The sequence below is a fragment of the Phasianus colchicus genome, chromosome 16 (genome assembly GCF_987193195.1).
Source record: "Phasianus colchicus chromosome 16, bPhaCol1.hap1.1, whole genome shotgun sequence".
Classification (NCBI taxonomy): domain Eukaryota; kingdom Metazoa; phylum Chordata; class Aves; order Galliformes; family Phasianidae; genus Phasianus; species Phasianus colchicus.
The window spans coordinates 8186095-8211277 of record NC_143451.1 but is presented as its reverse complement, the minus strand read 5'-3'; the positions used below and the strand labels follow the sequence as shown (position 1 = coordinate 8211277).

General features: G+C 45.4%; 1 long non-coding RNA gene across 1 annotated transcript in view; it reads right to left on the bottom strand.

Moving 5' to 3' along the window:
- The window catches only part of LOC149915754 (uncharacterized), a 38556-nt gene extending 20265 nt beyond the window's left edge, over positions 1 to 18291 (bottom strand). The window contains exon 1 of the long non-coding RNA XR_016471721.1: positions 17024 to 18291. This is a non-coding gene — a long non-coding RNA (uncharacterized LOC149915754). The remainder of the gene's footprint in view (positions 1 to 17023) is intronic.
- Between the last annotated feature and the right edge of the window lie 6892 nt (positions 18292 to 25183).

Sequence of the window (25183 nt, the reverse complement as noted above, 5' to 3'; positions counted from 1 at the left end):
TGTTCAGACCTCAGCATCAGTTGTGGGATTTTTGTAACTATTTAAAATACCAATCCAGTATCTCACATTCACTGTATGTTTTCAGTAAGGCTTCATGTACTAAGACTAAACTACATGATACCTTGTGTCCAAAGACCACTGCAAGGAACCTCAAGTTCCCCAAACCCATGTTGGTTTGTGTTTGAAGTACGTGTGCTTCCATGGTACTGCAAGAGGCCAGTCCATCCTGGCTTGTTTCTCCTCCCTTGTTTTTTTTTTGTTTGTTTGTTTTTGTACATTATAGGTTTCTTTTATAAGCCAGATTTTTGACCTGCACCAATATAGAAGAATAAAGAGGAAAATCATTCCAGTGTTCACCTCAGAGTAGGACTGGAATGAAAAGGGAGCCAGGCCCAAAAACTTTCATAACAACAATGAAGTGAAGGGCTCTGTGTGAATGCCTCTGAAGCAGACCCTAATATGCAAAGGAAGCTCCCTGTCAGCATCAGCTTCTCCATTAGAGGCATTGGTGTGGCTGGATCACTACAGGCGCCACCTCCTTCGTTGTCAGGCAGCTCTCCCAGCCAGCAGTAACAATGCTGGCACACAGATGGCTCCTGTTCAGGTGAGACTAATTTCAGGCAAATTAAGAAAAACACAGAGTGAAATCTCACAGGTTATCATAGCTAGGATAACTCTTTACCTTTCCTTGCCAGAAATGTCAACACGAAGAGGGTGAGCAATGAGCTCAGGAGAGCCGCTGGTATTTGCCAGCTGGCTGCATCAAACTTTGTACAAGATGTGACAGCAGACACACTGCTCTGCCTCCCATCCACCAGCTTTGCTTTTCTGTCAGCCTCGTCACAAGTAGAAATTAATACTTCTTTTAAGAATGCAAGTATTCACCTACATTTCTTCCTTTTTTGAAATCCGTACAAAGAAACCACGCGCAGTTCTCCATTTCCACCTTCCAGATTCAAGGAAAAATAGAAGTGAACAAGACTTCAGCATGAGAGGTATTTGGTCACTGCAACGTAGAGCTCACCCACCTTGAGCCTGAGAGGCATTAAAAAAAAGTCAAGGGATGGGAGGCAATAACAGCCACAGGCAGCCTTTCTGTGTAAGACGCAGGAGCTCGCTTCTCACCATGGCACATTGCTGCAGAACAGAAAGCAGCCCCTTCTCCATCTCCCTGCACTGACCCCTCCCACAGACTGGGGCCATATCCTACATGACACACAACCACCACATCTTGTACCCTTCTCAGGGCAGCCAAGTGTGCTCCCACTTAACGAGCAAGTCGTTGTGTTAGACCCAATTGTTTGAATTAATCCATTATTCCTGCATTTATTAATTTAGACACTTCAGCAATAAAGAAAATTTACAGCTGGATGTACCATGATTTCTTTCTGCTTGTGTTTACAGAACATGCTATGATGCACTGTTGTCTTCCCAATGAATCACACAAACTGCTGCTGTCTCTTACGTACTTGAATATATTAAATGCAACAGTCTCTTTTATATTCTTTAGCACAGAGGAGTATCTCACATTGGCCATGGAGATTGCTCCAAATGTCACTGAAAGTCAGCAATCAAAAATCCCCAAAGTACTGGATGTCACTGACAATATTACAGTGCAAGGACAGATGAACTGATGTCAAGCTCAGCATCTACTTCAGAAGCTGAAAGCAAAGTGTTACTTGGAGAGCAGAAGCCTGTGCAGGATGGTGACTGTACAGCAAAGGGATTCCTGGAGCTCCACCCATGATTGCTATTAAGCCACAAACCCTTATTTTATAGCAATGCTAGTTAATTTTCTAGGAACCATCCCTTTGGCAATGAGACTATCAGATGTGCAGAAGTAGCTATCTTCTGTAAACCCACACTGCAATTTGAGTGTATTGGAACCACCATCACACGTCAGAAAAGCACAGTGCTGACCTGCACATCACCTTGCCTCAGTGCCCTGCCCCTTACAAGTACCAAGGTGACCTTCACAAAGTCAGAAGCAGAATGTCACACCCAGCTGAGCACTATCAGAGGTCATCTTGCACGGAGGAAGATGCCTGCAGAGCTGATGCTGAGTGCTGTGTCTGACTCTGTCCCTGAGCAGGAGTGGTCAGCTAGGTGGAGAGGTTTGTGCCTCCCACCAGGAAGCCCAGCTAAAGCACGGTGACCTGAGCCTGATCATCAGGCAGAAACAAGGGGACAAAAGCTCTGCCAACCACTTAGATCTACCCTGGAGAGAAGCAAAGTGCAAACACGAGCACACCTCAAAGAGCTGTACCTGCACTGTGCGCGGCCCCCCAGCTCCCAGCAGGGTCTGACACTGCCATCTGCTGACTCCCGCTTCAGCAGCTCACACTGCACCGCCCGAACAGCGAGACAAGGTTAATTTTAATGCTTCACAAGTGAAACAGTGGATATATAAGCTGCCACTGAGCTAAAGACAGCTGAGAAGCAAGAAACCTTCTGGGTTTCACTAACTGTTGTTCCTGTTCTGCTCCAGATTTAGCCACCATTACACAGGCACGACACAAATCAGTCAACAAAGATCAGCCATGGGAACAAGTTGATAGGCACAAGCATGCCAGAATGCTTTTAAAAGCCATGATAACATGTGATACTCTTAGCTTATTTTAATTAACACATGCAGAATGAACTAATTGTTGATGCCAGTGCAGTCGGTCTGGGAGCTGCACTAAGCTGGAAGGACAGCCAAAAATTTGAGAAAGTGCACGTTGTTGTGTATGCTACCAAGTTGGTTGTGGCAAGGGCGGGGAGATAATCAGACCACAGACTGAAAAATGAGTAAGTCAGAACACAGTGCTTCCACCTTCATTAGCCAGTGCTCGCTTTTGTCTTAACAGCTTACAGTGACCCAGCACAGGCAACTTCACTGGGGTCACACGCATCTCTTCCTAATGAGGAAAAGATCAGTGTTAAAAATGAGATTTAGAGCACAGAGGATAAAGGGCTTCAGCCAGCTTTTATACCAAGTCAGGCAACAAACCCACCACAGCCAAAAAGCAACAGAATGCAACAAAGCAAGAATTGGCGTCTGGTTTCTGCATCCTGTGCAGTTTCCAAATCCTGAGAGCAGAGGAATGCAGATCACGATAGCTGACAGCTGCCTGCAAGCAGGGGGATTTGTGACTGCAGCAATGATGGAAAGGGCTGCCAGTGTCACACCACCAAGCTCAGCCCTTTGCAGTTTCTGGCGCAGGCAGGGATGTTTCCTGCTACGCTCTTGTTCATTTTTTCAGCTGCTGTAATATTTACAAGCTGGAGAGGCTGGGTGATGATTTGGCCAAGGAAAGCTCTGCCATCAGCCCCTTCCAGCACCTCAGACCCGGGCTACGTGGCAGGCTGCTCTGCCCATCCATCACCAGCTCCTGGCTCTGGGCTGTCCTCAGCCACACCTCAGCTCCTGCTCACGCAGCATGTTTCACCCTCTCTCCCTCTTCCTCCTCAGTCCAAGGGCTGTCCATATTCTTCTTTCTCAGATTTCCTCCCACTCATTATCTGGGAGTTTTAAAGGAATGTATTTACACCCACCCCCAAACCCAGCACACAGCTTTTCCTCATACAGATACCTCCTCCCCTTCGAAAATACCCACCTGAAATGGAGGCTTAACCCATCCACTACAACACCTTCGCCTCAGTCCCTCAAGAAAATGAGAACTCCAATTGCTACTAAACATCTCAGTGTTAAAGCACAGATCCAAAGCAAATTCACAGCCTCATCTTCTGCTACTTGCATTTCACATTAAATGGGGAACCTCTCTCTGGACATTATCCACTCAAGAAACTAAGAAATTATGAATTCTCCCCATGCATTGTGAGCTGCTTATTCTAGTAAGACCAGGAATTATTTAGGCAAGAAACTCACAAAAAATTTGTTGCAATGAATCATTTGAGAATTCAGCAATCTGCACACAGGCCATTTTTCAGATAGAACAAAGGAGGAATTCATCCAATAACTTAATTGCAAATTATTTTCTCATGTGTAACAGAAAGACTTTCCACTAAGCCGTACCTCCTATGCAGAGATCTGAGTGCCTTCACACAGTAATGCAGCAGAACAGCTATGCCGGGAGAGGAGAAAATTGCTCTGCTGTAGAAACTGAGAACAATGAATCCAAGTTAGATGCTAAAAAAAGCCACTAAAATAGCCTAAGTGATAAGTGACTGGAAATTGTGACTCTCAGATGATGACAGCTCAATAGATGCGTGGAAATTTTTTTTTTGTTCTGAGATGGGGAAAAAAATTGAGACTTTGCCCTTTCTCAGTTCAACTCAAGAAGCTGGGTCAAGATTTCTACATGTTGATACACAAGAGCAAGCAAACAAAAACGATGAGGAGTTTTATCTGTTATCCTGTTATAGAATTAGATAGATTTGTAAAATATTTTAAATGGAGATTTAGAACCCTATTTCTGCAGTTTCAGGTGAGCCCAAAGAAAACTCAGTCTCAGAGCCTTGCAGAAAATAGCACTCTCCCATCATCTCTTGTTCTGCAGAAATATTGAGCTCTTGAGCTCTGATCCCAAGGAAACCCTGACCTTTCTCTCTCCTCATTTCCATATCATGTCTGTGCCCCAGAGTGCAGAAGGACACTGCACAGGGCACTGATATCTTCAGACCTGATCTATTCTTCTCTTGTCTCCTCTTCTCATAGCCCACAGGGCATTTTTCCTGCTATTTTACATTGTGGATTCAGCCATTTAATGCAGTGCAGCAAAAGAATCAGAGGAAATTAATAATGGATAGGCTCAATTGTCTTTGTCCCAAGAAGAGACAGAGCTTCAGCTTTCTTTATTTGAATAAAGGGAGAGTCTACTGGGGGCATTTCCTCAGAAAGGTCTCTTAAAGAACCAGCAGCACAACCTTTCCCTTATTCCCACTTCCCAACTGCATTGTCCCCTCCATTCCTCATCAGCTGAAGTAGTCTCACCCAGTTTGGCAGCGAGCTGTGTAGAGGAAGGGACTCAACATGCTGCAAACACTGAATGTAGCCTTAGACCAAGGAAAGCAGGTCATCCCAACACCTGCAGGTATCAGCTTTTCAAGTGCTATCTGACAAGCTTTCTGCTCCTCCTGCCCTGCAGAACATACCTTGGTGTGCAGGACGCCCACAGCCACCAGCAGCACTCAGCAAGAGTTTCCCAGATCAGAAGAGTCCTACGCATATGGGCACTCACCACCCAGCCCAAGGCATTTCAGCTGAGCAATTAACCCTCAGGAAGGGTTTTGCTCTTTTCAGCAGAGTCAAGGTTAAATGTCAGCAGACACATCTTGTTTTCTGGGCTAGCCAGGACTGATGGCTGCACTTTACTATGATACACATAGCACTGTATGAAGGTACAGGTTACGACAGCTGTCAGTTATAACAACCAAAAATAGCTATTTACAACTTCACTGAAGCCTCAGACAAAGAGAGACCTTAAAAATAGAGTTACAGCTGAGCTTCTCTTCAAATAGAGGCTGTACAAGACAAGAATATAACAACTGTGCTCACAGCTACATCTGCACTATAAGCTGTTGGTCAGCAGCAATACAAGCCAGACCTGATGCAACTTCATTTCTAGTTTTGAAATTAGACACATTTTAGTTTTTGCTTGCTTGCATGGAGAAAGAGGTTTGTTCTTCATCTGTGTTGTGGAGGACTACTCACTATCTGACATGAGAAGGCAAATAGTAAGTGGATGTAGTCAACATCAGCATGAATTCACTAAGGAGAATCATGCTTGACCAACCTGGTAGTCTTCTATGGTGTCATGAGCAGCTGGGTAGATGAGCAGTGGATATTGCATACCTTGACTTCAGCAAGGTTTCTGATACTGTCTCCCATAACATCCCCATAGGTAAGCTTAGGAATTGTGTGATAGGGGAGCAGACAGTGAGGTAGACTGAGAACTGGCTGACTGGTGGAGCTCAAAGAGCTGTGATCAGCAGCACAGAGCCTACTTGGATGCACTCTCAGCAAGTTGGCTGATGCTACAAAGCCAGGAGTGGCTGACACATCAGAATGTTGTGCTGCCATTCAGCGAGACCTGGACAGGTTGGAGAGCTGGACGGAGCAGAACATTATGAGGTTCAACAAGGACAAGTATAGAGTCCTACACCTGGTTAGAAGTCAAGAGAGCAGGGCTAACAAGGGCCAAAACTCATATTACTATCCCCTGACTAGTCTAAGTCTAATTAAAACTCTAAGATCTCCAACATCAGACACAAAATGACGCTTGCACGGAAATTTATTCACCTAAAATGCATCTTTATATTTAGTTTACTTTAAAAAATACTTAACTAGAATATCACGTCAAAGGATCATTATATTTTTAGCAAAATTAAACCTTCAGAAGAGAATGTTCTGTTGTTTTAATCACCTACACCGGTTCTAAGTTCTATGGTATAAACAAAACGTATTTTAATTGTGCCACATAAATTAACTCCACATACAAAAGAGAAATCAAGTACTTTAATTAAGGTTTGTGTGGTAGAAATATCCTCATCTACGCTAACTCAAAGGAAAGTACTTCCAAGACTTTGAAAATCATTTTCATTACCTCCTTATAGGCAGAATGTCTTTGAAACGGGTGTTATGGAGGGACAACGTGCTGCTCCAGTGATTCAGGACACCCTCTGCACTTTGCAGAAGCAATGAGCCTTCTGGTCTCGCTTCCCCATGGCTCCGCTGCACCTGGACAGCCATCTCACCCAGCCTTCAGCTCTTCTCCCCACCCTGCCTCCCACTGTGGTCAGCCCTGCAGACCTCCCCTACCTCTCGCTGCACTTAGTCATGGCCAAAGCCTGCTGATGCACACCAGTGAGGAATATTTATGTCCTTACCTCCTCCTGGCTGGGGGAGGGGGAGACCACGGCACAGCTCACTAAGCATCTTCCTATGGATGCTGCAGCTGTCTTCATCTACAGCCAGCTCCTCTCTCAGCCCCTCATCAACGCACACATCACAACTTACCTTCTGTAGAGGTAGCTAAGAAGCTCACTTACTAATTTGTCACTAATGCTACTGGATACCCAGTTTTTGTCCCAACAAAGCTCCCAAGTTGTCTTTAACCATAGCTTATACTCTTACATTGTCATCACCTAATATTCCCAGCTCAGAAATAAACCCAGGGATTTTCTGATGAGCTATCACTGGACTTTCTTAGAAACAAAGCACAGATGCCATCTGTAGCTCAAGATATTCCATAGATTGCAAAAAAAAAAAAAAACCCTCAAATTCAGCCCCAATCTAGATCTCAGAACTGCTGCTCTAAAAAGGGGCTCTCAGCAGCTGCTTAAAAGCAGAGTAAGCCTCAGTTGTCACACAATCAGCACAGCCGATTGAATTAGAGAAGTATATTTATGTGCCTAACAAGTTTGAATCTGCAGGAAAACCTGCTGGGAGTGATTTGAAAAGACTAATGAGACTTTTCCCATCACCAGCCGGGTATATTCTCCTTTAAAGGTTTATGAGCATGTCATTTAGTTTCACTACAGCTTTTGCAAAATCATTAATGAACTTGCAAAAACAATTAGAGAGATAAAAGGGCAAGAAATGCAGCGTTGGCTTGAAACCTGTGAGCAGCTGAAGCAGAGAAGAATGCACCGCTTTGAAAGCATCAGACACAAGATCCTTATTTTCTATGCCTGTTAATATTATCATCCCTATTTTTGTTCCTGCTAATCCTAATGTGGAAAAGTGTTTTTGTAGAACACGATCCTGGAGTCTCTGCTGCTTATTCAAACAAGAAGGACGGCAGAACAACCTCACCAGAGTAAACAGAAGATGTGAACATCAGGCCATGTGAAATGCACCTCATTAATATCTGCATAAACTGAATGGAAAAGGCACGAACATTGTACAGACTGGGTCTGACTTTGATCCTTGGAAGGTGCGTTTGAAAAACTCCCAGTCAAATCAGCTCCAAATGGCAGAAGAAAAGTGAACGTTCAAGAGGAGAAAGTACCTAAAATCACAGAAGTCTTTTCTTACTTTGGGTGTTCACAGGCTATTTTGGCTAGGAGAATCACCACACACCACAACCACTGAACACACTGACTCTTTTTTTCCCTTAGAAAGGCACTTTCTCTTTTTCTGAAAAAGGGAAAATGACAAGTGGGAATGGACACTGAGTAAGTACATCTCTAACCCTGCTCTTCTTCAGGATGACACATTCCCACTCAACAAGTAAAGCCAGCTCTCCAGCAGCACAAATCACCCACTGCTTCAGGGACCACAGTCTGCCTGTATCACAGCCCATCTTCGTGGGGCAGAGGGCTTCCTGGGCAGCAGGAAAGGGCTTCCTGGAGTGGACGGAGGCACAGGACTGAACTGCAAGGTCCTGCCAGATGCACAGCAAGAGCCTGAGCTGCACAGGGGCTGCCAATCTCACTGCAGCCATCAAGCTGCTTCCTCACTGACTTCCAGCTGCTTGGCAGCCCTCAGTCTGCCTCTTCCAGCAGAGCAGCAGACAGCTCAGCACCTGGGTACAGCCAACAGTGTACACCTCTTTATTTGTATCTGCCTCCATTACGAAGGAGATGCTGATTAGTTTTAGAGAGGTGTGCTGAGGGCAAGAGAAAGCAATGACCAACTTGCTTACCTCATATACTTTTCTCCTCTGCAATACTGTGCTCTTAGCCTTGCACAACTGGGTACAATTCACCACGCTCGCAAGCGATTTCTCCAGTTTCTCTGATCAGTTTCTAAAGCTCTCAGACAAACAAGTGCTAATTTAGAAAACGGAGACTGCAAGCTTTTTTTTTTTTTTTTAAACCTTGGAAACATGCAGGTTTAGTCAGCTGTATGGCAAAAATATAGCTAATATAGGTCACAATTAATGTCAGTACTGGATTAGTTCGAGGTTAAGTTTCAGGATTAAATGCAATAGAAAACTTGCTGCCTCTAAGAAAGTCTGAAAACAAGTCCCTTCTCCTCTGCACATTAATGACCTGTAGCTGGCAAATGGGAGCACAATAGTCTGTCCCATCACAGCCTGATGAGTTAGGTAATGTCTGGAAAGCATTTGGACCTCAGAAAGGGGAACGTTTTCTGAGCGGTTTCACTTGTTATGTAACTAAGTCACATTTAGAAATAGAGCTTGGCTGCTTCAGTCATGCCATCACTTATATGTGATTTAACCTACGTGCTGGGCTTTCTCTTCTACTAACCATGGGTAGTTCCAGTTCGGGCCCAGAATGCCAAAGTCTGGGACAAATACAGAGAGCTCCTGGCTGCAAGTCAGGCCATCCTGGAGAAAAGAAACGCATACAAATGGCTCAGAGTCAGCTCACATAGAAGGGAAAAAAAAAGCAGGATGTCTGCCATCCCCTACACCCACACTAACTGGATTGGACTCAGCAGGACTGGTCCCCAGCCCAGAAAAAGTACTAGAAATCTTGGCAATGACTTCAGTCAGTTTGAACCACACTCAGCGACTCGCAGGTTTTAGCTGGTATGAAAAGCTAGCTAGAGCCTTCTGCTTCCAGGAACAGCTGCATTGTGCCTTTTGCTGCAGTGACCGTCATCTTGCACAGGCTGCCCTGTGCATACCAGCAGAGACTGCAAATGCCTGCTGTCACTCCAGAAATCTGTTCACTCCAGTATTTGCTCCAGCCACTGTGCTTAGCAGGGAAAATTGCATTTAAAGGTTCTACAGAACAGTCATTCCTCCTTTCCACAACATGCTCCAGTATTAATTGCTTTGTTTGGATTCTCCTCTCATCTCTCAAACCTTTCTGATGGGAATAAAACACACAGTAGATGACAACTTTCAAGTCATTTTCATGTCACGTCTGATAGCTGCTGTAAGAAGGTTACTGATACTGCTATTAATTCTTTAATTTCAATTTTCCCTATACATTCCTGCCCCCAGCAAGCCCTCAACATGAAATTATTTCTGAACTGTTTCCAGTCAGTTCCTGATGTTGCTCTCAGAATGATCTGAAGACAGATAATACAGCTGTCATTTCTCAAGGCTCCCCTGCCATGCTTTGATAAAATCCAAATCATGGCTTTGATGGTGCCAGATTTTACAAGCCTATTAAGCTGTCTCTGCCAAGTGATGGTTTTCCCTTTACAAGCTGTGGGCTGACACAGGGTTTCCAGGTTCCACAACGTTTAACATCCCATCTTCACCCAACTGCCTGCTATTTTTTTTTTCCTCCAATCTGACTGCCCATTATACCAGTGGATTCAGCATAGCCACAAGGAGCAATTACCTTATTTGTCCACAAACAGGATGATGATGAGAAATATTTGCATTTAAATAGGAAAACAAACCCTATTAGTGAAGATACCCTGCATTCCCATTCTGATTTCTGCTTCTATTCCCCCCCTTATTTTTTCCCCCTATGAGAGATCTCCACTCAGCAAAGCATTCAGCACTTAGTTTGGTCTCTCAAAAACGTGATAAATTAGCAACTCAACCCATGTCCAAACGCTGCATGAAAATCCCACCTGCTTCAGTGAGCCTCAGCCACAGTGAGACAGTAGGGAAGTGGAACAGGTGGGATGAATGAGCTGTTCTTCATTCCAGCACTGTTTCATAACAGTCAGACACTTGCTATTCTGATGTGCAAACTGGGTCTTGTGGGTGGTAGCTATCCTTCTCCAGTCCTCCCAGATTTTGCTCATGTGTCACGCTGCACAGGTGAGCAGACATTAATCTTTAATTAAACAATGACTCACTTTCTCAGTTGCCCACCTTGTGAGTTTTCACGGGGTTAACCAACTCTTATGTTAAATAGCCAAATAATAGAGTTCAGAGTGAAAGAAATATTCATTACAAACAGCAATGGCTCTTCTGGCCAACAGCACAGCCTGCACATGGCAGATGGAGGCTCTGAATCACAGTCAGCAGCTTCTCTCTAACTGCACACACACCTAGAATGAGCCATCTCCATGGTACCTAACGCCTTCATGGTAGGTATGAGACCCAGCTTTCCCTCCACATTCCCATCCCCATCTTCCACCTTGATGGTACAAAACCCCACCGAAAAAAGCGATCCCAACACAAGCAGTTCCTGTTTCCCCACCCTGCTGAAGCCTAGCCAAGCCTGAAGCTAGCTGGAAAATTTCTCTTGTTGACAAAGGACAATTAAGTTGCAAGCAAATGGTTTTGAAACAGAGATCAGAGGGAGAACGTTCTTACTTTGCAAGTGCTAATAACATGCAGACAAGTGACCTGGTAGCAAACAGCAACCCGGCAAGCAGTGCTAATGCCTGCTCACAGACCCAGCTGCACTGTGTGCACATTGCTTCACTGGATTACTGCAAGGCTGCAGATTTGGGAACCAAAAAAATGGTTGCATTTACAAGACAGAAAACAGTGATTCACAGAAGCAAGGATCATGGAAAACAATTCTTACTTAAACTCTCTGAGGTATTGATGCCAGTCCTATGTGGCTGCAGTTGGGCAGCATGAGGGAAAGCTCAGTTTTGTATGAAGACCTGAGAAGTCCCCAGGAGAACTGCTCCCAGAGCAAAGAGCCAGCTTTCAGAGTGCAAGGAGACACAGAAATGAGCTTAAACAAAAGCCAAAAGAAAACCACAGCCTGAAGAATTCCTGCAAAGACAGACTAAGAGTTTGATGTGTCTGAATAAAACAAAGGGACAACTCAATTGATACTCACAGGTACTTACACAGGGAAGAGATAGCCAAGAGTAAGCCTCATCAAAATAGGACCCAATGGGCAGAAACTGAAGTCACGTACATTCAGCCTTGAAATAAAAATTTGTTTACCAGAAGTGAGAGTAATTAAACCACTGAAATAGCTTCCCTGGGGAAGTGGCAGGCTTCCCCACCAGGAAGTATAGTGCTGCTGGGTGATATACTTTAATCTTCTTAATCTGTGCCTACATCCAAGCATGCCAAACAGACATATTGCAGTGGTCCCCTCCCACGTGTCCTGCCTCAATGCTAAAGGGCTTTGGCTTACATCTGTCCTGCTGGAAACCAAGAGCCTGAAGCCAAGGAGAGCTCCATCCCAAGCCAAGGGCTGGCTCTGACTCCCCTGGCAGGCTCTATGGAAACCCGGGGACCTCCAGACCACAGCAGGCTTAGAGCTCCTCAGCTCTCGGCAAACTCCCAGAGCAATTTCCATCTCCACACAGGGAGTCTTGGCTCAGCTACCCAACAGTTCCACCGCATTTCAAAGTTTTCCAGTCTTTCCCTGCCCCATAATTCCTTCTCCCAGCAAAGTCTGAGTTTATATGCAGAAACAGAACCTGTTTATTAATCATATTCCAGTCCAAAAAAGAATGACAGCTGTAATACTATAACGCGATGAGAAGTGCAGCAATGACAACATAGTAGCAAAGTCCTAAGCTGCAGCACATGAGGACATGCTCAATGCAGCAGCATAGACACAGAAACAAAGGAAAAAAATCTGCTTACCTTCTGAAGGCCTCACGTACAGAGGAATCTCCAGCTGCCTCCCCTGCCAACCCTTAAATGAGGACTGGGAGGGGGGGGTGGGTCCTGGCTCCACCCCTTCCATCACTCAGGTACACTGCATGCAGTTGAGCTCTTCTGGGTTGGCCCTGTCTTCCCACCAGGTGCTCAATCACTGTTTCAAGCCGTGACTCAGCATTCCAGCTACCACAGCCCACCTCAGCAAGGCTCCTGCCTCCTGGCAGCGTGCTGTGAGTACAACTCACCTACAGAGCTGCCAACCAGGTCTCTCCAGTTGCAGAAAATGTCCACAACTGCGAACTGGTAAGGGGAGAGGCTGGAACAGCCACTTGCAACATGTACTGCTAGCCTGCTTGGATCCCCACAGACCAGTGCCTGCCTGTATCACATATGGGCTTATCTTCCTCAGTGCTGTTACAGAGACTATCTCTGGGACCTTCTTTCCCAAATGAGTATGTGGGGCAGCAGACCAAAAGCTTGTACAATGGCTAGCAGAAGCCATTTGCTCTCAATGCAAGGGTCAGGCAACACAGCTCACTCTGAATTCTTCCCAGGCTTTCCTGACACGTGGAAGAGGCCAGTTAAATCTAAACAATACTGCTTGCCCACTTGCTTTTCCATTCATTATACATGTTTCCAAACAAGAGACTTTGCTGCAGCATACACAACAGAGCCACATTTGTGCTTGCCTCCACATTGCTGACTCCAGTAACCACTTTAAGATGGCAAGAAAACCAAGTTATGTGGCAGTAATTTTCCAGCATGAAGAGATGAGGTCAGTATCTGCCTATTCTACGTTAGATTTTCCAGAGCAAGGATGAGCCATTTCTTTTTATGCACTGCAGCACCTTTAAAGCATACAGTAGGTTGTTTCTTAACGAGCTGGAACATCTTGCTTGATGAGATCTCTTCTCAAATTGTTATTTTCCTCCAGCTGGGTCAGGGCTTTCTGGCTTTGGCACAACAAGAAAAGCACACACATTTTCTGTGATTTAAGCATTGCAAAGACTCAAGCGTCCACGTGGCAGAAGCAGTGCTCAGACATCCATCCCATTTCAATAGATTGCTTCCCCTTCCTCCCACTGTCCAGAAGAGTGTTCCTCCACCAGATTACACCCAATTGCAGGAGAGCAGATCCAGCTGTCATCCTTGCACTTGGATATACAGGTAATTTCCCATCTGACCCACCAGACAATATGACAGAAACAGACAGCATCTTAGAACATATGCAACATATGCACAAGGTACGTGGTGCAAATGCCTTTCTCAGTAACAACCAACTGTGTGCAACATGGTGCAAGTGTTGCTGCCAGATAAGTTCACCTGTCACGACTGATGGATCCTCTATAAGCACCTGGCCAACTTGCAGTTACTTGCTTTTACAACACCTCCAGCTTCACAACAAACCTGCCCATGCTGCTGCTTAAATATACATATACTTCACAAATAACCATGCAGGGCTTTTATTCTTCAAAGGAAATTCCCAGTGAGGCCACAATTTCCACTCCACTACTTTCACTCCACTGACACCAGGCGTCCACCCTCCCCAGCACACACCAAGCAGCAGATGTGTGGCAGAACACATTCCACAATCTGTTAGAAAACAAAAATAATCCTGCCTGAACTCATGATTAAACAGACAGGTTTAATTACGAGTATGATTTGACAGAAAGAATTTCCCATTCAAGCCTTTCAAAGCACTCTCCCAGAAATAGACAAGGACCCCAGGAATGTCAGCAAACATACACTTGCACCACCCCTGCTTGCTGCAGCAAAAGAACCTGATGCTGGAGGTTTCCACAGTTTGCCTAAAGAAGTCAATTGCAAGTGATTATCAGCCAGTGACAGAAGGAGTTCAACATTGCAGCACATTTCACCCATGTGCAATATTTTACCTAAAGTACCATGTTTTTTTATTAAGTTTTGTGCTGTTGATTTCACCCACAGAAAAACAGAATAGAGGTGATTACTACCTTTTTTGCATCCTCCTGGTGTGCCCTTGACTACAGCTAATTTGTGTCTTTCCTAGCTATTTTCTGAAGGGCCACCTAGAGTTTCTGACCAGACATTTTGTGATCGCTGCCACTCACAGAGCGGCCCAGAAAAAAAAGTAAGGACTCCTTCATCCTCATTGCAGTTTGAGACAAAGGAGCTCTCTGGGCTACTCAGAAGCATAGAACGAAGAAGAGACCAGATTGAGCGGTTTCTTTCTTTGACCAGATTTCTTAGAAGCAGGTCCAACAGAAATTTTCATCTATTTCTGCTGCTCACTACCAGATTGTTTTTTCAGATCAGGCAGGGACAGCCCAGGCTCAGCAATTCAGACACCCTGAGTTCCATCCACATCCATACGCACCTCTGCAGGCTGACGTATAAGGTCTCCAAACTGTTGCTATTCCCTGGTTTCACACAAAGTCAAGGACAGACTCTGCCTATACCAACAAACACCGCTGTTACACTACATTAAGTTCATAAGGAGGGCAAGCTCCGGTCCTCCCTGTAGTCTGATACTCACCAGCCCTGAAGGCACACCTGGTGCAAGTCCAACCCATTGGCTGCTGAGGGGGCTTTACCACAACCACCAAATCTTCCAGCACCAGGACTATCAACTGCCATTACAAGGTGAACTTCTCTTGAGGACTGCCTTTATTGGTAGGTCTTGAATTTCAAGGTTTATCACCATTTATGCACGCTTTTTATTATTACTACTTTAAGATCTCCATGCACATAAGCAGAGTTAGGCCTAAATCAATCACGCAATCAAACTACAGATGAAATTGGAAGAAATGTTTCCTTGAAGGACAGTTTCTTTCTTCTAGAGGAGTCAGAACAGCTGGGGTTATGTTCTCAGTGATTCTGAGCTTCCCTTTGCTACTGCTGAACAATCGTTCCACATATTTTGGTAGGTGCTCATGCAGAGCCGTTGTTTCCACTGTTGGCACAGAGTCCTCTAGGAAGGGTCACCATGGGTTAACCCAGGCAGCACAGCACCAACCATTCTCCCTTGGGACACACAAAGCTTTCACCAAACTTCCTCTCCACAACTTCAAACCTTTAGCAAAGGCAGTGTAAAAATTTGGGAGGAACAGTTGCAAGTTACATCCGTAAAGATGAAACACCAGCTTACAGGTACCGCGCAGCAGATGGACCTATCTTTTATTCCAGCAGTTTATACTACGAGCAGGTCTGTGAGCACACGTACAGGGCAGGCACTCCTGTAATTGTAACTTCAAACTGCCTTATCCAGCCCCTTCTGCAGAACAGTGTTAGCAGGAGCCCCCCGCTGTTTGACCTCTGCCTATTGTCTGCAGTGATATTTACAGATACTTTAGTTTCCCCTGCTCTGTGGGCTGGTTCCCAAAGCCTTTTCATATTTGAAACATGTCAAGAAAATAGAAACACTGACAGGGAAACTGATTCAAGCATCGAGGGACCAAACTACCATTAAAACACTAACACATACAGGAACACATACTAATGTGCTAAGGAACAGTAGCCAATGAAAAAGAATAGGTAATTTTCTTCTGTCTCCCACTCTTTTTATGGTTCATATTACCTGTCATAAGCAGCTACTGCAGAGCCCATACTGAAGCACAAAGGAAAAGGAGGGGGGAGCTCAGCATACGCTAGAAGACATTCACCCTCAAACTCTGCCCATCAAAGGGAATTTAATGTCCAGACATCTACCATTTAAGAAATAAAGTAAAATGGTGAGAATGGACTGCAAAATGCCTTTTCTGCCATTACACTCACTACTGAGGGAAAACATTTTTGATGGGGTGACCTTTGCATCGAGCTGTGTTCATACTGAGATGCATTTTGTCGGCCATGAAAAAAGCAGCTCCTTCTGACAGCTGAACTCAATATATAGGGACTATTTAAGAGAAGCTGCTTTACAAACAGCAGGTGGCAGATAACAATTAGTTTTAGACTTCTATTCTGGTAGTGATAGGGAAGAAAAAATATCTGCATTAGTCACAATGTGCTTGATACTACAACAGAGACAAGGCTTTCCTTGTCTTCTTTCCCATATTTTATTAAGGCACTGCCTTAATTCCATCATACACACACGCTTTCATTTACACTTCTGTCGGTTCCCAAATCGATCTCCCCATGGTTTAGCTCAGCCCTAAATACATCACATATTTACATACATTAAATGCAAACACTAAGCTGTGGGAGAGCTTTACAACGCCTTGCAGATCAGGGTACAAACCTAAATCTGTGGACCGAAGAGAAGGAAGGCAGAAAAAACAAGCCCTTTCACAAGATTATTTTCACTCAAAACCTGACCTTTTGCCTCACAGCAATGCCCCCAACAAGCACAGGAAGGCAGAGTCGTGACAGAGCCCAGACCAGAGCCATTCGTATCCCTCCAGAGACACGGATTTTGCTGTTCCCTTTCAGGGCTGGCAGTCTTTGAGCAAACTGGCCCTCATGAGCCCACGGAAGGCACACAGAAGGAACCATGCTCACAAGCACCCCACACAAAGCCTTCCAACGAGGCACTGGGCCACCTCAGCACACCTCCAGCCTCACCGTGACCCTACAGTGGGGCCAGCTGCCATTATGCGCCCCAGTATCAACCCACCCCACAGGGAAAAGGTCCCCTCACTCACCTTACCCTCAGCAAGCAGAACCCAGCCAGCAGCTGCCATGCAGGTCACCTTCACCAGCCCACCATGAGGGGCCAGGCCCAGCACAGCTGTGAGCAGCCCCAGCTGGGGCAGGGCTGGCAGCCATCTCAGGTGGCAGCTCTCAGCAGCACAGCCCTCCTCACACTGCTGGGCCGTGTCTATTTACTGCCAGCTGCAGGGATATCTAATTCCTCCAAAAATACTCCTCCAAACTGGATCTTCCTTCTACTGATGGCCTAGTGTGCGAGGAGAAAAGCATGCAGCTGTTCTGGTAGTGGCTGTGTGGCTCACGAAGGGCTGAGCTGCCATGTGAACAGGAGGTATGAAATGTACGACTGCAGCTCAGCAAAGGAGGAGAGCCCAAAATGGCGGAAGCAGCGCTGTGACTGCAGCAGAGGGCAGATCCTGCCTCTCCAGAGCTCTCTGCAGGGCGTTCCTACATGCAGGCAGGTCATCTGCAAACTTAATGAGGGTGCACTCAGTCCCCTTGCCCAGCTTTATCAGGATGGGCCCCAATACTGACCCCTGGGGAACACCACCGGTGCCAATCACCAGCTGGATTTGCCTCCATTCAGCATCACTGTCTGGGCCCAGCCCTCCAGCTGGTCCATACCCAGCTTCTTCACTCTCAAGCTGCAGCATCATTTTGCTACAAAAAGGACCAGTTTCACCGTGCCTTCTGCAGAAAACCGACCGTTTTCCTCAGCCTGTCAGACACTCAGTAGGAGTGATGGAAGCGAGGCCACAGTGGTGGCAGAAGAGCACTGTGTGGTCTATGGGCTGAGGGTGCAGTGTGAGACACCAGACAGTGACCCACGAGGAGAGACAAAGAGATTTACGGAGCCCATTCCCATCCAGGCAAGCGTGTAAATGAAAGAGCAAACAAAAACTAATAAAAAATATATCTTATAAAGAAGTTATTTGGCCATAAATGAACACCAGGGTGGCAGCATCAGACATGACAGTTCCCAGACATGTTTTTTCCTGAAGGTCAGGCAGCCCTTTGCCTAATAAAATTTGAGAAGTGTGCCTATAAAGTCTATTCCTGCCTCTGTTCTTTGCCTGCAGAGAAAATATATGTGCATGAGCCAGTATTTCAGATAGCCGTAGCCAAGGATAACTCAAAAGATCTTCTCTGATAAAAACATCCTTTGTTGCATGGCAGCTCCCAAACAATGATTTTGGTAGAACATAGGCACAGTCACATGAAAAGCTATACGCAGTCACAAAATGCAACAAACAAAAGTATGTGAATTCAGACAACGCTTTAATCATTCTAATATCAGCTGAAGCATTGAAAATGTGATTAGCATATAGTTAGGAGACATTTCTCCTTTGCATCTAAAAATACCATGGCAGCTCCGGAAGAGAGCAGTCAGCAGCAGACAGGAGAGTTGCACCTTTGTCTGTGAGAACCAAAAGGGCCCCAGGTGCTTTTCTGGTGTTGTGGGAAATAGTACATCGTTTATCAAGCAGTTTGATTTTTATGACACCTAGCATAACAAATTCATCAAGGTCAGCCCAAAAGAATCCCAAGACACAGATATTTACACCACACATTGGTCTTCTTTGATAAAAGGCCAGGTATCACCTGTAGCTCAAAAACTAACACGTATTTTTAAACATAAGTCATTTTCCAAATGATCACCTAAAGCCTGAAGTGAGAAAAATCACATAGAGCCCAGTTTTGTGACTCTGACTTGCACGAGACCATGCTCCTACACAGCAGCAACACCAACAAACTCCATGGACGGCTCCCAGCTGGGTTCATTGGGCAGCACTGCCTCTCAAAGCCATCACAGCCTGGTGGGAGGTGGATCTGTGCATGTGGAAGGCTTACCTTCAGTTTTTTGAGCTTTGGATCAAAACTGCTTGCACAGACCTTTAAACGTGAACTTCACTGAAATTCACTGAGAAAGATGAGTTCAGAATGTACTCTCTATTAAAGGTCACTGGTTCGGGGATGAACTTTACCAGGCAGGAGTGGGCACTGGCCAGGATTTGCCCTTATCCTCCAGACTGACCATAGATTACTTTATACTTCAGACTGAGTGTGAAAACAAGGACCTGAACAAAGACCATTCTCCACGCTGCCCTATGCTCCCCATATAGTCTCAGCTGTTGTTCTAGGCAGACAGCTCTGTTTTTACTTAAAGTAATTCTATGCCTTTTGTTGTGTTTTTAATGTTAATTTCACCAAGATTCACTCCCACAGCTGCGCTTTCTGCCTTCCTCCAGCTTTTGTCCTTTATTTTTACTGCTGGAGTCAGAGATGATTATCTCTAAGAAAAAGATTTCAGCTGCATTATGTTGATGCTAAGTGCTGTTTCTCTTGCCCTGTCTGATTTTCCATGCAAGATGCTTTTCATATAGTTTTAAGTGTTTGTTATTTTCAAATTGGTTGCCATGTCTCCAAGTTTTCCTGCCACGAAAAGCAGGGAAGAGAAGGCCACAGCAACAGTCCACAAACACAGGTCACTGTGGGGCACTCCCACCTCCCATAGCAGCACCGAGGTGGCTCTGAGTGTGCCTCAGGCAGCAGGACCCTTCCTGCACCAGGGTATGTTTTGCTGAGGCAGCAACAAGATGGCAATCTTCTAGCAGGCAGCACTTTGGCTGCTGCTCCACAACCTGAGATACTCGTGTCCCCAGCAGCACGTGCTCCAGCTGACATGGAGATCCTCGAGTCCTCAGCTGCTACGGGGGACACTTATCTGACTTCAGCCAACTCACTGCTGTAACTCAGCACCTGGGGGTTTTACTCCCTGCCTACTTGTCAGGTCCCCACATCAACATAAATCATCCACAGCATGCTGAAAAACAGCACCTTCGTGCCCATATGAGACTCTCATCCCAGGCAGCAGCATCCCATGGGCTTGTGAAACAATATACAGTCAGAGCCATGAAACAGTGCAAGAACTATGGAAAGCTACTGCTGGCTCAGCAGTTTTATTTTCAATCTAAGCAGGGTTTTTTTGTTGTTGTTTTTTTGTTTTGTTTTTGTTTTGTAATAGTTTCTTCCCTTTTTGGCATTTTCATTAGAAGACCAACAGGAAAAGAAAAGCATAAAAAACCTCAACAATCTCTGAATGAAAGTTATAAGCAGCCTGACACCTAGTAATGAGATATTTCAAGCCACGGCCTGGCACTTTTATAGTATTTCTAAACCTGTGCTCAGTCATGTGAATGTCAGAAGAATGGAAAGTTAGTTACTCCGGGGCATATGTCTTAAGGTTTTTCATCTTACATTTCAGCAATGGAAGAATACAGTACAAATAAAGCAGGCAAATACCTGGCAAGTACACACTTTTGCCACACTATAATTATTCTCCTCAACAAAAAGGTTTCCAAAATGGCTCCCGAGACAGCACTCAGCATTCCCAGACGACCTCAGAAGCTCTTGGCTCCTCTCATTTGAAATACTTCATGATTTTTCTTAAGGAAACAGAACTCAGGCAGTGCCCGTCTGCCCGGCCCATTATCTTCCCTTCTTCAACAAACTCCGCAAGGCACCAGACAATTTCTCTCAGTCTGAACAAGGCACTGAAGGTCCAAGATTTTCCATTTCCGTGTTTTTCCATTGAATTATAAACAGAAGAGATGAGAAATCTTACAGCTGTTCAAGGCGGTGACAGGAAGGCAGGTACCCATGGAGCCACTTGAGCACTACCAGATTTGCCCAGAAGCTGCTGCATCAGTGTGGGCACTGCAGGGTGCACAGCTGCACAGGACAAGCTCTGCACTCACTGGGTGCTCTGTTTTCCTGCAAACATGGCACCCCCAAACCTCAGTGCAACTTGAGGCATGACATGGACTCTAGAAATATGGGGAAGAAATGGCAACTATAGTGGAAAAACTATAAAAGGGACAGATGAGCAGCAGGGCACCAGGTCCCAGCACAGCCAGCAGCACCCAGGTGGACTTGATGATCCTTGTGAGTCCTTTCCAACTTGGGATAATCTATGACCAAGCAAACTCTGGGCAAGTGAGCAGTGCACCCTGCAGTTTGCCAGGAAAGCAATGACATTGGGTCAGGGCATCTCACCCTTCAAGGAGCACCAAAAGCAGAGCAAGCTATGGAGACAGGGAAGAAGAGCTGGCCTCTTGTGCCGTCATCTCATCTGCTGTTTGGCACAGGAAGGTTTTCTCCAAGCGCAGCCCTGCTGGGGCCGCTTGCTCAGCTTCATCACATGATGCCATCCAACATTGCTGCTAATTGCAGAGACAGAAAAATCATCTGCATTCTGGCCATAACAATTCATTGTTATTTTTATGCATGCACACGTAGACAAGAGTAAAGAACCCTTCTCATTTCAAGCTGTGCTATTATGCTAACTACAGAGAAATAAATATGCCACACTATAGCTAATAAGTGTCATTCACATCAGTATTTATTCCAAACATGTTTCCCCCATCACGTCTGCTCTGCCTGGAACTGCTCATCACGGAAGAGGAGACCTTTATTTCTCATGATTCAAGAAGACAGGAGAGAGTTAGCAATTAAAGCACACTTTTGTACAGTTTAATTCTTTTTATTTCAGCTAACAGAGAGCATTACCTGTCAGCACTGTATCTTTTGTTGAGCCACCACCTATCATCACTGCATTCATATTTTGTTGGGTTCTCCTGCTCCAGGGGAGCAGTGTGGGAGAACAGGGCAGGCTGCTGCCATGCAGTGGGCTTGTGGTCCCCAGACCTGTGCCCTGCATGGTAGGACCAGTCCTCCCAGTCTGACAGTGCAGGCACAGACACAGACATGATCTCCCAGCTGACGACTGCAGACGCTCAACTGAGGGGTGGATGCTGCAGCCCTAAGGAATGAACCCTAAGGACTGAAGGAGAGCCGATGCTAATTACCAGCTCATACGAAAGATTATAGGTCAAGAATCCTGTCATTCAAGAATATATCTGGACATGTTGCTGCACAAGAGGAGATGAGCATCCTCGTGAATTGCAGAAGTGTGGGGAGAAAAGAAAAAGAAATTCCCTGTGACTTTTTCCATTGTTACTGTAAAAAGACAGATTTTTAAAGATATTAAGTGGTATTTCGACCTGAAGTTCTCATTGATTTTCCTGGACTTTTCTTTTTATAACAAATTTAAACTGCATGAAACAATGAACCAAACTATTTGGTAAGGTTCTATCCACAGAGGTGGGTTTCAGCAGCAGCTTTTCTTTTAAGCTCACTCTTCTTCTCACCCTTCCTAGTCCTGCTAAAAACACAGTATTTGTGCATTGGTGGAAAAGAGTAAGAATGGCAAAACTGCATTTCTTCCCCACAGTGGAACAGAGATACACTCTGATCTAGCTGTGGATGAGAAGACAGACAGATGCTGCACAAAGCAGTATGTAAAGTCACTTACCGAGTGTTCTGCTAACCCTGCCTTTTTCATATATTCTGGTATTGGGGCAACAGAGACATCTAGAGATCACAGGCAGGGGACTGCAGGTTTCTGGGAAACTGTTTTCTGTAGAAAGGGTAACATGATGTGATTATAGAGCCGGAATAATAAATAAATGGAATTTGAAACAATTCAACTCCTGGCTATAAACGATGGGACCAAGAGCGAATAGCAAACAATCACAGTGTAGCAGGAATGCTCACCATTTCCATCGCTTGCCCCTTTGCAATACTACCCCCAAATTGTGAAGAAAAGCAACCCCTTGGCAAACAGGAAGTTTGGGTTGGGTTGCTCAGTGCACATACCCTGCTAAGGGTCTGAAGGCAGTCAATACAGGAGGAGTGCATGCAGAATCCTAAAATGGTTTGGGTTGGAAGGGACGTTATAGACCATCCAGTTCCAACGCCCTGCCGTGGGCTGGCTGCCTCACACCAGCTCAGGCAGCCCAAGGCCCCACCCAGCCTGGCATTGGGCACCTCCATGGATGGGGCACCCACAGTTCTGGGCAGCCTGTAGCATCCTGCCTGAATGGAAGAAGCCCAAAGCTCTTCCAGAGCCATTTTGTTGTCACCAAGTTCATGGCACATCAGTGCAGATGCAGGATATGGGGGCTTACACACAAATTCAAGCCTGAATATTTCATTGTCCCTGCAGAGTGCTGAGGGAACTCTGAATCTTCTTCATGAGCCACAAGAGCTACAGGCACTGGAAATCTCTGAACACTCACGAAGAGTAAAATCACTTCATCTGCCATATTTTGTAAGCAGTCTTGGACATGCTGTGCCTCATTTCTCATCAGCTAACAGCACTGGGTAACCCAATGTATCAGAAAGCTGAACATGAAAACAAGTTATTGCTGCAATGGAAGAGTACTGTGCTGGGCATCAGCTACCTGCGTTTGCTTGAAGTAAAAACATCCTTTGGTTGACCCATTTTTATATGCCTGAAGACAAATTTCCAAGTAAAGTCATCACACAGCCCAGAACAGGTAGAACAAGCCATCCTTTTCATTACAATATGCACCAAATCCATTTGCTTTTATAGACCATTCAGCATCCGCTTTAACGGTGTTTTATGTCACTATAAAAAACAAAAGTGGTGGCTGCTGATCTCAAGCACCCCATGTTATGCTGTTGCACAGCACTAAAATTTGATCAACTATCACTGTGCAGTGAGTATGGCCCCAGTGCCAGCCCCAGAACAAAATACACGTCCCTGGGGTTTATCTTTAGCAGCTCAGTGTCACAGCCAGCACATAAAGGAATGGAAGCAGGGCTGCAGGACACACAGTACAGGTGCAGCGCAGTCGGCTGCAGTTAATCTCTTAAGGAAACCAGATGTTTGATTACCTTGTTAGACTGAAGCTTGTCGACAGCACATACCAGACTTTGGTAAAGGGGTTTTAACTTGCTTGATGCTTGCTGAAAGTAATCATCGTAGCTTGTAAAGGCAGCTTCTCCACTGCAGCACCTTCCTGCTCCATTCACTCCCTCACACCCGAGCAGCACTGAATGGGGCAAAATTCACCAGGAATGATACAAAGTCAAGAAGATAACAGTGTCCATTCTGTACTTACTTCACGACTCAGATTTTAGAAGGTAGGACAGTTGTCTCAAATGGACCTTGTGTGCATTTGTGGCCTGCAGATTTCCTTCCCCCACCCTCCGCCAGCAGTTTATCAGCACGATAACAACACCATTGTATCACACATTTCCAGACTGTGATTTGTTTGGTAATCAAATATCCAGGTAATTCCAGGTAATGCAGAGGGGAGGGGTGTGGGGAGAGGGGGGGAAAAAAAAAGCAGGCCCAAAGCTTTTTTTTTCCTACTTTTTTTTTAAGCACTCTAATTGAGCGCACATCCCAATCAGCACTGAGTTACATCACAAGCTGTTGCACAACGTGAAGTCCCATCTGCTTCTGACAGGAACATTACAATCCCACCCTTCCCCAGCAAATGGCAGTGCCTCCCAGCCCTCCTAGGAACAGCTGATGTTACTGAGAGCCTGCTATGCGCTTTAATTGACTGTAAGACACCGAACAAGTCTTGTTTTAAACCCATTTTCTCCCCATGCTTTCTGTAGCACAGCAACGTGCGTTCTTGTCTGTCATTGCTGGCTTTTGTCTAGACTCCAACAGGTGTGAAAGAGGCACTAAGTAACCATCAGGACAACTGCAGTCAAGGTTTAATTACTGCTTGTGTTTCTGGTGCAAGTAATTGACACACAAATTCGAGAAACCAAACACGCACACTCTGTTCAGAACCGAGCTGAATGAATTGCCTGTGGCAGAGAACCAGCAGAAGGGAAGGAGGAGAAATTGCTTTTCCAGTGGACCTACTGTCGTGCACATGCAAGCCTTTACTCTGGTGCAAATTTTTCAAGATCCATACTTATTCTCATCTCCCATATTCAGTTAGGCTGTGTTGCATCAAAGACAGAAGGAATTTCTTTGCAGAATACAAGAAAATTCAGGATGATTAGCTCCATACAAAGAGCAGAGAGCAGCAGCAATGCCAAAGCTCTTACGACTCCTCTTGCTATAGAGATCACCTCCAAAGTCTCCAACGATTCAAAGTCAGATGCTGCCATCTGTTGACAACTTTGCCCTGCAAAAGCAAATGCTTTATGCACAGCAGGCTATTCGAACGTTTTATTCTACATCCAACTTAGTAAGCAGCTTGCATAACTCAGACTAAGTTCTGACCCCTTTTTACCACCTGTGACTCGGACTGCTGATA